At 46.1% G+C, this 14,366-nt stretch overlaps 1 pseudogene; it reads left to right on the forward strand.

Annotated features, from left to right (window-relative positions):
- Positions 1-24: 24 nt before the first annotated feature.
- LOC102440718 lies at positions 25-3,628 on the forward strand (annotated as a pseudogene).
- The last annotated feature ends 10,738 nt before the right edge of the window (positions 3,629-14,366 follow it).

Below are 14,366 nucleotides of genomic sequence, written 5' to 3' on the forward strand. Positions count from 1 at the left end.
CCTGGGCCCCGGGGAGAGGCGAGGACGGACCGACGGACATGGGGCTCCGGAGCAGCCGCCGCCGCCGCCGTCCGCGGAGGACGCGGCCCTGAGAGGGCCGCCGGGCCCGGCGCGGCCCCCCGGGCGGGCCGTGTTGCCGCCCGCTGTGCTATGAGCAGTCAGAGCGCCGTCTCCACAAGAGTTTACAAATGAAAATGGAGGAAATGTCTTTGTCTGGCCTGGATAACAGCAAACTAGAGGCCATCGCTCAGGAGATATACGCTGACCTGGTCGAGGATTCTTGTTTGGGATTCTGCTTTGAGGTACACCGGGCTGTCAAGTGTGGCTACTTCTTCCTGGACGACACGGATCCTGATAGCATGAAGGATTTTGAGATCGTGGACCAGCCGGGGTTGGACATCTTTGGACAGGTTTTCAACCAGTGGAAGAGCAAGGAGTGTGTTTGCCCCAATTGCAGCCGCAGCATTGCCGCTTCCCGCTTTGCTCCCCATCTGGAGAAGTGCCTAGGAATGGGTCGGAACAGCAGCCGAATCGCCAACCGCCGGATTGCCAATAGCAACAGCATGAACAAGTCTGAGAGTGACCAAGAGGATAATGATGACATCAATGACAACGACTGGTCCTATGGCTCAGAGAAAAAAGCCAAGAAGAGAAAATCAGACAAGCTATGGTATCTCCCATTCCAGAACCCCAATTCCCCTCGAAGATCCAAGTCTTTAAAACACAAAAATGGGGAACTTAGCAATTCGGATCCTTTTAAGTATAACAGCTCAACTGGGATCAGCTACGAGACCTTGGGACCGGAGGAGCTTCGTAGCCTGCTCACCACGCAATGTGGGGTGATTTCTGAACACACCAAGAAGATGTGCACAAGGTCCCTCCGCTGCCCCCAGCATACGGATGAGCAGCGGCGAGCCGTGCGGATTTACTTCCTTGGACCCTCCGCCGTCCTTCCAGAGGTCGAGAGTTCCCTGGATAATGACAGCTTTGACATGACTGACAGCCAGGCCCTGATCAGTCGGCTTCAGTGGGATGGCTCCTCTGACCTCTCACCCTCTGATTCAGGCTCCTCCAAGACGAGTGAGAATCAGGGGTGGGGTCTAGGTACCAACAGCTCTGAGTCACGGAAAACCAAGAAAAAGAAATCCCATCTGAGCCTGGTAGGGACTGCCTCCGGCCTGGGCTCTAACAAGAAGAAAAAGCCAAAGCCACCGGCACCCCCAACACCCAGCATCTACGATGACATCAACTGACTTGGGTGCAAGGGATAGCCTTTGGCTAAGCAGAGCCCTCTCTCCCGACCCCCACCCAGGTGGCATAGCCTGGCAAATGGACGGCTGTTGGGGGTCTGGGCTTGGGAAGCTTGGTGGGCCAGGCAGGCAGAGAATCCAATTATGCGCCCCTGGGGGGTGTCAGGATCCTCTGCGATGGAGTACGACCCTCGGCATGCAGGACTCAGACCTGGACATACTATGCCTTGGACATAAGTTTGGTGGGGAGGCGGTTTTCATATTTATTCTGTGAGTTACTGGATGTCCAGCTAGGCCAGGGGCCTGACCTGGGCACTCTGCCAGGGCACTGCCTGCCCCCAACCCAGGAACTGGACTAAGCCGTGCCGAGGAGCATTGTGGCTACCTGGGAGGCTGTGGGTTAGAAGCTGAGCCTGGAGGGGGCCTCCCGCAGCTGCCCTCAGCAATGTGAATGGGTCCGGTGCTTGGAGCTGAGGGGCAGGGCTGGGCATGTCCTGTCTGTGTGCAGAATCCTATCAAATGCCCCAAATCCCAGGGGTAGGCAGGCACAGTGAGCTGTCTGCTGAGGTAGGCGTCCAGAACTGCCGCTGCCTTCCCTGCCCCTCACAGGGGCAGCCCTTTCCCCTCAGTCCCCATGGGCCTCCTCAGCAGCAGGAGCTGTCCTTTTGTTGTTGGGTGCCAGGAAAGGGCCTCCAGCCTCTACAGCTTCAAAGACTGGGCAAGGGGAGGGAGGAAGAGGGAGCTGTGTATCAAAATGACTCCCCCTACCTTTTCTCCCTGATCCAGGGCTGGTGAGGAGTGGGGCCCCAAGGTGAGAGGGAACGGTGCTGCTTTATTTGAAATGTTTTCTTACCTCATTCCCTGCCCCAGGAAGGGGCTCAGCCTCACCCTCCTGGGGTGGCCCCATGTTCCTCCTGCCTACCCTGCCCCATTGGCCTTCCAGGGCAGCCCATGTTCCCAACTGCTGCTTGCTACCCCCTCTCTTTCACCTTGACCAGCTTCAGTTCCTCTCTCGATGCTCCTGCCTCCAAAGCCTGCCCTGTTTCCCCTTCCTTAGCCGCTTTTAAGTTATTTATTCTGTACTTGTGGTTTGGGGCTCTGAGGAAAATCCTGATCTTTTACCTCTTCCCCTTTGCTAGGAGTGGGGTGGGAAGAGGGTGGTCTCTGTGCTCTGGGTTATCAGTAGAGGGGAAGGGGTATCATGTCGAGGCATCGCCCTTCTGTGGACTGTCATGCCAGTGTGCCCGCCTACCTGGTCTACATCCTGAAGAGATGTACAATCCCACCTCCATGCAGGCACCATCATTCCCAGGAGCTGAGTTGGGGGAATGCAGACTGGGCTGGGAGCAGAGCTGACTGACACGGGTGGAGTTGACCCTAAGCCAAGTTCTCTGGCATTTGCTGGATGTGTCCCCTGCCCTCCTCCCAGGAGGAGTTATCCCACATTGGGTAGCTAGTACCCAGGACTTGTTGGACTGATTTGGGTTAGGGATCCTAGAGGGTTAAGGGAGCAACATAGATGGGGTTATAGTACCCTGTCTGGAACCCCAACCTCCCCCTGGGGTGGTTCTACTTGTGGCTGATGCCTGGTTGCAAATTTGTTTTTAACCCGAGAATTGTGATTATTTTTTAAGAAGCCAAACAAATTTTCAGGAGTTAGAATAAATTCTGGGGCCTGGGCTCCTCTGTTCTTGACACCCTACCCCCACCCCCCATTCCCCGCCCCCAGTCTTCTCCCTCTAAGGGGAAGCCAGAGGTAAAGGAGGATCTCAGCCAGCCTCCAGCCTGCTTCCAAATGACGTCCTGGAAGTAGGTTGAAGGTGAAGGGAGGAAGGCCAGGGGCCATTCTCCCTTCTGAGAGGCAGCTGCAGTTCAGGCCCTAATATACCCTTTCCCCTCTGGCCTCTCCCATTCTCCCCTTCTGGTTGGAGGAGAGAGAAGTGGGAAGTAGTTTGGGAACGGGTTTGTCCACATCCACTTCCCTATTGTTCCTCAGGCCGCCTTAGGACAGAGCCCCCTGCCCAGCCTGGGTGAGAGATGGGCTTGGTCCAACAGGGACCCTGAGAGAACAAATCCCTATCCCTTTCCTTCCCAGGAGAGTATGCCCCCCTACCATGTAGTTGAACAGGGGCTAAGAGCTCCCCAGTCCCCTCCCTCTAACAGCAGGCTGTGTGGGTTTCAATTCCCATCCTTCCCACCCTGGCTAGGTGTCGTCCACCCTGTATCCTATCGTGTGTCTGAGTGTGTGTGGGGGGGTTCTGTACTAATTTCCATGGCCGGTGGCTTTTCCTTCCATGCATCACTCCCCCCCGCATGCCCAGGGGCCACCCGCCTGGCATTACCGCATGCTGGGGTCATTGGGGGAGGGGGGTGGGGGCTCACGCTGTCCTGTGGTCTTGAGATTTTTATTTTTGCATATGTAATCCATCTTGTACAGGTAGCTAACTTTGTAAACGCTGTGTATTTCCCCTGCCCCTCATGGCTGCTGGTGTAAATAAACTGCATTTCCCGTTAAAAAAAAAAAAAAAAAAAAAAAAAAAAAAAAAAAATAAAAGTGTACTATTTTGAACCTTACCAGGCACTCAGAAGGAAGATGGTCCTTTCATGGTAAGGCAAGCCTGGTAGATTTTTATCTTATCATTGGGACCTTTTCTAAAATTCCTTACTTGGTTACATATTTCTCCATAATTGCCCTATGGATTATATTAATGTCTATAGCACCTATTATGTACCCATCCTGTGCCCATTCAGTCTTCTTTTGGTAGCAGTACCTGATTTTCCCAGGGAGACTGCATGAATCCGCCCAAATCTGGGCTCAGCACATGACTCAGAGCAGCCAATCAGAATATTGGTCACTGTGGCTGGCTGCTTCTGTGCTAGGTATATGACTCCACTTGGTCCAATTAGAGTGAATGCCAGGACTTTTGCCAGAACCATTGGTAGAGAGTATCACTCTGCACTGAGGTCGCTAAGAGAAAGCAGTGTAATCCTGGAACTGCTGGCAGCTATCTATATATATAAAAGGCTAATATGCTAAGTGTCCCTCCTATCGTCCGATTGGTCACTATGACACCCAGTGACCACCAGGGGGCAGACACTCAATGTAGGAGCTGCTGAGCTGCAGTGACTTGGCAGCAGCAGTTCTCAGGTAACACACCCCGAAACCAGAGAGGAGGGAGCCTGATTCCTTGTGGGGCCGCACCATTCCACCTTCGGCTGTGGGTTATATTGTTGCTGGGGCACTGTTGGCCCTGAATCTGGTTTACTGCACACTTGCATTTGTGTTCCACACCCTGTACGACAGCAACTTTGCAGAGTGCCCTCTCGCACTCTGGGACCTCTTGGGGGATGTTGGAGAGCCAGTTTCAGCCCAATCCCCACAGGCCAGGCTGAGGGACCCCACCTGCCGGAGGGACCCTGCTCACTCTGCAGATACCAGGGAAGGCCCGTGGGAGGTTAGCTCCAGAGCATGTCCGGCCCATCTCACCCAGTCCCGCCCCACTGGCCACCTTCTAATTAATTTCCTTTCAATGTGCACGAATCTGTGCACCGGGTCACTAGTTTTTCCAACAAAAGAGCAGAGTTTGCCAGAAAGCATTGTTATTATACACACAATACACACAGAGAGAAACAAAAAAATAGAGCTGCGCTTTGGAAAGAGTGGCTGAGGTATTTTTTTTTAAAGGCTGAGTTCTTGATACCTAGTTGAAACCTCTGTATCTATATGCCCAGTGCTTGCTTCACCCTTGCAGTTTGAATTTATGTAGGTTAATAAATTTCCTATTTTGCTTAAACCGACCTATTCTGTTTAAGCCAAACAGACATTTCTTTGTCCCCATGTAAGTAGAACTTGGAACTTTTGGTGTCTGCTGGTCCATCTATTTTAGGGACTCTTACATGTGTTAGGGCAAATCAGTAGGCTGAGCCATGGGCTTGTTTTCCAGAGGGCTCAGAGAACCAACTCAGAGACTTCACAACCAGAAATGATGCCCTTTGTCATGCCACAGTCCTGTCCCACTGACCACAGGCCCTGCAGCTGGGGTTGCTACAGCTGGTGAACTGGATGGACACTGACCGCCATTGCTAGACTGTTGCTACAGCTGCTTCTGGAAATGGCTTGCAGCCTGTTGGTTCAGGGACAAGCTTTGAATCGGTTGGTGGAACCTAGGTCCTAGTTTGCGTTCTAGCTACAAAGGAGGCAGAGGAAGCAAGTCTGGGATTTTCAGCTTTTCGAGAGGAAGGTAAACTTTGCCTTATAGGTGGAGTTCTCTGAATACAGTTTTAGATACTGGGTGGCTAAAATCAAAGGCAGACGTCTCCTCTGGTGGCTCATGCTTCCACTTGGTGATTTCCAAACAACAGAACTTCGTTACAGGACTGAGGATCCATCTTTGTATGCCCTGAAGTCTGTCATTCAGAGAAGTGAGTGATAGTGAGAAAAGGACATTTATTGAGCACTTACTGCAGGCACTTAGCTAGCTGTCAGATGTCTAGTGGTGAAGGCTAAATCATCCCTGTCTTCTAGAGGTCAGGGGCCAATACCTGAGGCAAAATTTGCATAGTTGTTTTTTTAAAAAAGCTTTTGTACTCTAGTTTCAAATGGTGAAAATAGCTATGCAGTCAATCCTCATTGTTATGGATTTGGTATTTTGAATTCACCCACTTGCTATAAGTTATCGTCACCCCAAAATCAGTACTTGTGGCTTTTGAGGTCTCTCCTGTGCTCCTTGGAGCCAGCATCACGATTCTGCTGGTTTCCTTATTAATGAATTAAGTAGGTGTTTTGCATGTGTTCATATATTATATATATGTATCAAATATAATATACTTGTATCAGTCATGTTTTTAACTTTCTGACACTCTAAAATTACAATTTTAGAACTTTAATGTTATATGTTCTAAATCATAGTGTGCGACGCAGTGGAAAATTTGAGTCATCCGACACTTACATTCCCAGCTGAGGTCAAACCAGGCAATGCCTGCCTTCTCGTTTCACTTTTATGCTGTAAACCAGTGTCCTTTTTGTAGTCTATTTAGTGCCATGTGTTTCACATTTTTGTCAGTGAATTTACTGCCTAAAATGGCCCTCAAGGAAAGTGTAGAAGTGCTCTCTAGTTCGTAGGTACAGGAACGCTGTGATGTTCCTTACAGAAAAAAAATACGTGTGTGTGTGTGTGTGTGTGTGTGTGTGTAGATAAGCTTTGTTCGGGCTTGAGTTATAGTGCTGCTGTGAATTCAGTGTTGACGAGTCAACAATCTATATTAAATAAAAATATGTCTTTAATGGAAACACACATAAGACAAGGTTATGTTTTGATCAGTTGACAAAAAAAATGTGACTAGGTCCTGGCCAGTGTGGTTCAGTTGAAAATTCATTTTGAGTCATTGAAAGAGAAACTTTAATTATATGAAAGAGAAACTTATCTTTTAATCATTCACAGATCTAGAAAGCAAGATTGCTTATTCCCTATAGTGAGGGTTGCTTGTGTGTGTGTGTGTGTGTGTGTGTGCGCGCGCGCAAACTGGACCGGAGGGCCGGAACAAAAGCATGGATGGAGTGTTTGTGTGAACTAATATAAATTCAAAGTAAACATCATTACATAAAAGGGTACGGTCTTTTTTTTTTTTTTTTTTTTTTTTTTAGTTTTATTTATTTCAAATGGGCCGGATCCGGCCGGCAGGCTGTAGTTTGCCCACGGCTGGTACTGGCATTGAGAATAAAAGACTAACTGCTATTTTAGGAGAGTTTGGTTAAATCGTGGGGAGGAATGAATAGCTATCATTTTTATCGTTTCACAGCATTCTTTAGGATCACTACGGAGCATTAAAGAAATCAGCTAACGAGTCTGTCTTTCCTTTTCTGTCTTCTACAGTCATCTCAACTCGAAAACCTCCACCCTCACCGTTGCCATTTCCAACACAAGCTATTCTCCCTCCAGCCCCATCGAGCTACTTTTCTCATCCAACAAGCAGATATCCTCCCCACCTGAATCCTCAGGATACTCTGAAGAACTATGTACCTTCTTATGACCCATCCAGTCCGCAAACTAGCCAGGTAAAAATGAGGGAGGTCGCCAGTTTGATTCCTGGTCAGGGTACATGCCAGGGTTGCCAGCTCGATCCCCAGTAGGGAGTGTGCAAGAGGCAGCTGATGGATGTATCTCTCTAATCTCTCTCTATCTCCCTCTCTCCCTCTCTCCCACTCCCTTCTCCTCTCTCTAAAATATCAATACACGCTTATTTTTTTTAAAATAAAATGTGATCAGAAGCTCACAGGAAACTAACCTTTTATTTCCCCTCTTTGCTAATTCAGTGTTTGTGACAACTTTATAGAACATAACTACCGTGAACAATAAGAATAAAGTGCATTATTATTTTTTCTAATTTTAAAAGCAATACAAGTTTATTGCAAAATAATGTGAAGAACAGAGGACTGTATGAAGGAGAAAGTGGAAAAACACTCAAAATTCCACCACTCAGAAAACCATTAGGGTTACTGTTTTGGTAAAATTTTTTCCAACATCATGTTTTATCAAACTTTTGGATCTTTGCCTACTGGATAGTTAATATGCAATTTAAAAAATTAAAAACAGTGCAACAATTTAAAAAGTTTTACATGTATCTTTGCACCTTGACTGCTTATCTCTAAAGATGAGATCCTAGAGAGGATCCTAGAATGATTGGATCAAAAGTTATGATGTTTTGTTGAGTTGTACACTTGAGACCTGTGTGTTTTTATTAACTAATGTCACCCCAATAAATATAATAAAAAATTAAAATTCTTGTGATCCCTTTTGGGAAACTTTCCAAGAAAGATGTGCCAATTTTTCTCATTCCCACCTACAACGCTCAAAAAGAAGAGTGCAAAGAAGTAAAATGCTAGGAAAAAAGGTTCGGAATCATATATGCCAGAGTTTGAGTTAGATTCTTTTATATTTTCTGAAGAATATTGAATTACTATTGTTTTTTAAATCAGTTAACTGGGCTGAATGCAAGCAGCAAACACTCTTCCTCCTGTGCTGAGTGGCTGCGGAAATTTCAGTTCTGCTCTTTCAGTGTTCGCTGGGCTGATGAGTCAGCCTCACATGTGCACCTTTCAGGGTCAGTCAGAGATTTGGGCAAGAGTTTATACCCATACAAGTTGAAGGCCCCCCTACTGCTTCCTGTCCTGGACATCTCTTCTTAATTTCTAGCTGCTCTGAACTTGAGTTCTTTCAGTCAATAAAACTGCACAGGCTATCCTCAGGGTCATGCCGTCGAGAACAAGAAAGTCACAGAGTACTTCCCTTTCAGCATGAGACCCCGGCCGCCTTCAGTATCTACCTTCTTTGGGTCTCTCCCAGTGCCTTCAGGTGGGTTTTTGTTTTGTTTTCGGTTGAGAGTTTTTACCCGCAGTTGGGTCTTCTCTGGACTTATTTTACATTCTTCACAGTTTGATATCTATAATTTTTATAGATCCCTTGTGTGTGAACGGTGCCAGAAAAATACGTTTTTGAGTTCACCTGCGTCTATGTCTCTAAAGGCCTTGGAATTGCCTGATGAAGACAAAATAGCCAGCCAGTCGGGTGAGTGGTAAGGGAGTTCACAAGTTTCCGGGGTGTGTTTATTGTACTGAGGCAGATTTGGGGTATTTAAGCCTTTCCTAATCTCTCTAAAAAACATGGTCCAGGCCTCAGTTATACCCTTTATAAAATACCTTTCAGAAAAGGGCCTTAGCTTGTGGTTTATCCCCACTGACTAATGACTTTGGGTGAGCCATTAAACATATTGGAAGCTTGGTTTTCTCATCTGTAAAATGTAAATCCTGCCTAGCTCACATGGCTGTTGTGAAAGTGCTTAGCAGATGATAAAATAGTTCAGATATACAGGAACCATACTATGCTGCCTCCAATGTGGGCTTAACTGCTGAGTGGCTCAGAGGTTCCCAGACTGCACCTGGAGGCCATTCCCCTGCAGCCTGCTTTTTTCAATCTATTATAATAATAGAGGAATATGCAAATTAGCTGGGATGCTGTAAAGTCACGACCTACCTACAGGTGGCGGAGAGCTACAGGAGGGCGGGGCAGCAGGCACAGAGCTACAAGAGGCGGGGTGGCCAGCTGAGGCAAGTGGCAGCAAGCTACGCATGCACGGATTTGTGCGCAGGGCTACTAGTATTTAAATATGTTTCCAGAGAAAGCTTTCTGTTGAGAAATCAGTGGGGAATTCCGAGTCAGCTGGAAACATCAGAAAGAGGTGACAGTCTAGAGATAGTATAAAGAGATAGAATATAGTAGATAGAATAGCATAAATTATTTCACGTTAAAAGCCCTCCCTTCCCCCCAACACATGAGCAGTATGACGTGTTTTTTCTTTTGGAAAACCCCTTGAGATACCTGGTGATTTGGGAACATGTAAAGTCATCTACTTGGCTCCTTCCAGTCACCACACCCCACTCTCAGTCGTAACTACAAGTGAAGGAGAGTTTTCTTCAGTTCAACTCTTAGAATCCCGGGATTGTAGTCTTCTAGAAATGGGTAGTTATATACACAAAACCCCCATTCTGCATTAGACAAAAAGCTGAAAGCATTGAAGTGAGTTGTTCAAGGTCACAAGTCCAGGTCTCAAGAAGCTTGGAAAATGCCCTAACCAGTAGGGGGTGTGCAGGAGGTAGCTGATCGATGTTTCTTGCTCATCGATGTTTCTAACTCTCTCTCCCTCTCCCTTCCGCTCTGTAAAAAATCAATAAAATATATTTTTAAAAAAAGAAGCTAGGAAATGAGGCTGTCTTATTGGGAGCCCAGTGTTGTGCCAGAGTCAGGCTCCCTTGGAGCAGTGAGGAACTACCTTTTTTTTTTTTTTTTTTTTTTACAATAAATAAACATTCTTGGAAATGAAATGCAAGTTATTTTATTGGGTCACATAGAAAACAAAGGTATATTCTAACCACTTAGATTGTTATTGGAGGAATGTCAGAGAGGAAACAGTCACAGATTTTCATTGAGATGGAACGTTAATGTTAATGTCAGACTTTGTGTGCTAAGTTGCGCCTTTCTAGTGTTTTCTCCTGAAATCTTAGTGGGGCTCTGTCTGGCAGGTAGGCTGCTTGTGTCCCAGGGACTTGAGTTACTTACCATGATTTAGAGCAGTGGTTCGCCAGGCATGGCTCTTGAATTAGTAGCAGCAGCCACGGCACAAGCAGGCGCCACCCCAGACCTATCTAATCAGAAACTCTGGGGGTCAGGGCCAAGAATCTGTGTTTTTGCAGCCTTTGGAGGTGATTCTAATACCGCTCAAGTTTGAGAACCATTGCTTCAGAGATCTTAGAACTAATCGCTGTAGCGCCAAGTCAAACTGATTTTAGAATATAGACGTTACTAGGGGTAAGTTTTAGGAAGAAGGTTTGTATCTGTATCTCCTTCTTTAGGTGAGTGAAGGAACTGCCTGATAGAACCTCGAAGAGCCCAATCAGACGTGTTATAAATACTGTACTAGGCCCAAAATAGTCTATGAGAATAGAATTGCTGAAGGTGGCCAAAGATAATGATCTATTTACTAAACTAGAGGCCCGGTGCATGAAATTCGTGCATGGGGCGGGGGGGGGGGGAGTCCCTACGCTTGGCCTGCACCCTCTCCAATCTGGGACCCCTCAGGGGATGTCTGACTGCCTCTCGCAATCCGGGACCACTTGCTCCTAACCGCTCGCCTGCCTGCCTGCCTGATTGCCCATAACCACCTCTGCCTGCCTGCCTGATCGCCCCTAACTGCTCACCTGCTGGCCTGATTGCCCCTAACTGCCTCTGCCTCATCCTGCACCCGGGACCCAGGATTCCCTCTCTCTGGCCGGCTGCAGACACCCAGGACCCAGGCTGGCTTTGCCCAGGCCAGTGAAGCTGCAGGAGACCATGGGAGAGCAGCTTTCTCTGGGCTGCAGCCACAGATGCCCGGGACCGCTGGGCAGGTGGCCTGTCCCTCTCCCGGGTCACAGCCACAGGCATTGGTGCCTGGGACCACGGGACAGGCAGCTTGTTCCTCTCCCAGACTGTGGGTGCAGACGCAGGCACAGGCACAGGCATAGCCGCTGGTGCCCAGGACTGTGGGGCGGGTGGCTTGTCCCTCTCCCGGGTTGCAGGTACAGATGCAGGCACAGGCACAGGCGTAGCCACTGGTGCCCAGGACTGTGGGGCAGGTGGCTTGTCCCTCTCCCAGGCCGCAGCCTGGCTGTTCCCCATTCCTCTCTCGTGAGCTCATTTGTGCCTGGATGTTCCCCATTCCTCTCTCGCCAGCTCATTTGTACCTGGCTTGTCCCCATTCCTCTCTCGCGAGCTCATTTGTGCCTGGCTGGTTCCCGTTCCTCTCTTCCCAGTGTCGAGTGTCTGAGCTGTAAGGTGTGAGGGTGTGATTACCATTTGCATATTAGCTCTTTATTATATAGGATGCCTTCATGCCCTGGTAGATGTGGCTCAATTGGTTGGAGCCTCATCCTATACACCGAAAGGTCTCAGATTTGATTCCCAGTCAGGGCACATGCCTAGGTTGTAGATTCAGTCCCCGCTTGGGAAACATAGGAGAGGCAACCAATCAATGTTTCTATCTATCTCTCTCTCTCCCATTCTCTCTCTAAAAGTCAATAATCATGTCCTCGGTTGAGGGTTTTAAGAAAAAAGTATTCATGAAATACAATGAGAATGTCATTTTAAAAAAGATGCTAGTATTCCTTAGAATGTGGAGACTACTTGGACTTGTAGGACAATAAAAGACTCTAGCAGTGTGAGGGGAAACATGCCAGAAAAGAAGGTACAACAGAACCCAGAGAGAGGGGACTTGGGGGAAGTGCCCCCCAAAGAGAGGGTGTACAAAGGGTTGCAAAACTGCTCCAAGTCAGCTACGCCAACTCAACACTGACCAGAAGTTCTAAATGCTTTGACTGGAGTTGGTGGGAAGGTATATAGGAACCCAGAACATCTAAAAACACTGAATTACATATGTATACATTTAGATTTATATTTGCTTGCATATAATGAAATCTCAATAGAATGGTGACTTAAATAAAGGTAATAATTGACTTATCATTCATGCAATAGAAATCTGGAGGTTGATAGTCAAGTATTTGTGGGGTAGTTCCACAGTTATCAAAAATCCAGATTCCTTCTGTCTTTTTGCTCCAGTATTTTAATTCATGGCTTCCATTCTCAAGGTATTACTTCATGGCCCAATAGGGTGGCAGGAGCTCCAACCATCATATCTGTTCCAGACTATGGGGAGGAGGAGAGGCAGAAGGTCAAAAGGTCACAAGCCCTTTAAGTAGCCTCCTTGGGAGTAAAATATAATCTATTTTATTGGCCAGAATTTGGTTACATTGGTCATTCCTAGTTGTAAAGGAATCCTTGAAAATGTTGTTTTTTAGGCAGGCACCATGCTGCTCAATATGAAATCAGGTTCTCTTACTAATGGAGCAAAGAGAGAATAAACAGCAGGTGGCAACGAGCAGGCTGACCACAGATTGCTTTATTTATTCTTGTTTTTTAAATCCTCAACATTCCTCTCCGAAGTCTCATATTGTCAAAATTAGTAGTTGTTTTGCTTTTCTCTTCTCTGGGTCTCACTTTCCTCATGTGAAAAAAAAAGTTAATCGAATTTAAAGTGTATAGTAAAAATAAATAGTAAGGTGATTGAAAATATTGTATGTATGTATGTATGTATGTATGTGAAAAAAGTGAACAAAGAACTGATAAACAGGGCAAAATAAATGTTTACCCAGCTCCAAATTCCTAGAACGAGGATGTTCTTAAGGAGGATTTCAACCTCCAATAAATGATGAATTTGTCCTTCTTGCATTTAAATCTCTCCCAGGGATATGAATTAATCCCCTCTAGGTCATTGAGGGACCTCTAAGCGCTTAGCTCTTGTGTAATTCTGCAAAAATGAGTAGCCATTAAAGTTGTCATCCTGCCTGACACATTACCCTAAAAAAATAGTATTTAATTTTTAGACTTTATGTAATTTGTATTCTTTAATCTTCTTCATTATTACCAGTTTTCTCAATTAAAAAAAATATCATATGCTAAAGTATTTCCAAGGTCTGAACAAAATGCTCTGTATACTATGAACTTTTTAATACTTTCATTTATTCACTCAATATCCATTTATTAAGCATCCATTACGTGTCGGGCACTGTGGCTTTGTTGTAAACACAAAACACAAGGTTACTTCCTTCAGGGAGTTTACCTTATAATGTGTGTGTTTGTTGTTATTGAGGGAGATAGACCATCAACAAGTAAATATGTATTTTTAAAAAAGGGAAAAAAAGTACTTGTGGATGTTTTGTGTAGTATCTTGATGTTTGCATTAATAATAGTTAAGTTCGCTTCTGAATAAAACTCCCATAATGCTAGATTTGATGTGTGCCCAATCTGAGCAAGGGTTGATTGACACCTGCAAAATTTGTTAAACTTTTCCTCTTGTAAGGAAATATAGTAATCTTAAATAAAACAAAACAAACAAAAAACAAGTAAATATATAAATGAACAAGATACTTCCAGATAGTGATAAGTGTAGGCTGCAGGATGACATGGTAGCATGGGATTGAGAGGGAGGGGCTATTTTATTTTATTATTTTTTTTCTTAAATATATTTGATTGATTTTTTACAGAGAGGAAGGGAGAGGAAGAGGGATAGAGAGCTAGAAACATCGATGAGAGGGAAACATCGATTCAGCTGCCTCCTGCACGCCCCCCCCACTGGGGATGCGCCCAGCAACCCAGGCACATGCCCCGACCAGAATCAAACCCGGGACCCTTCAGTCCACAGGCCGATGCTCTATCCACTGAGCCAAACCGGCCAGGGCAAGGGAGGGGCTATTTTAGAAGGGGAAGTCCTTGAGGAGCTAAGAGTAAATGTGAGACAAAGCCATTGACGAATGCATGATTTTACAATGAGCAGTTACTTTATGAATATGAACATCTGAAACATTTTAATGCAAAACCATTCTCTCTCCACTACATAAATGATGAAAATGCAATTTTTATTTAAATCAAGTATCAACAAAAAAGTATCCTTGCATTCACTAAGGATAACAAGTTCAGGAATACTAAAGATTAGATTTCTGCAATATTAGATTTATTTTGAAACCCAAAC

Source organism: Myotis lucifugus, unplaced genomic scaffold (genome assembly GCF_000147115.1).
Source record: "Myotis lucifugus unplaced genomic scaffold, Myoluc2.0 scaffold_144, whole genome shotgun sequence".
NCBI classification, from domain to species: domain Eukaryota; kingdom Metazoa; phylum Chordata; class Mammalia; order Chiroptera; family Vespertilionidae; genus Myotis; species Myotis lucifugus.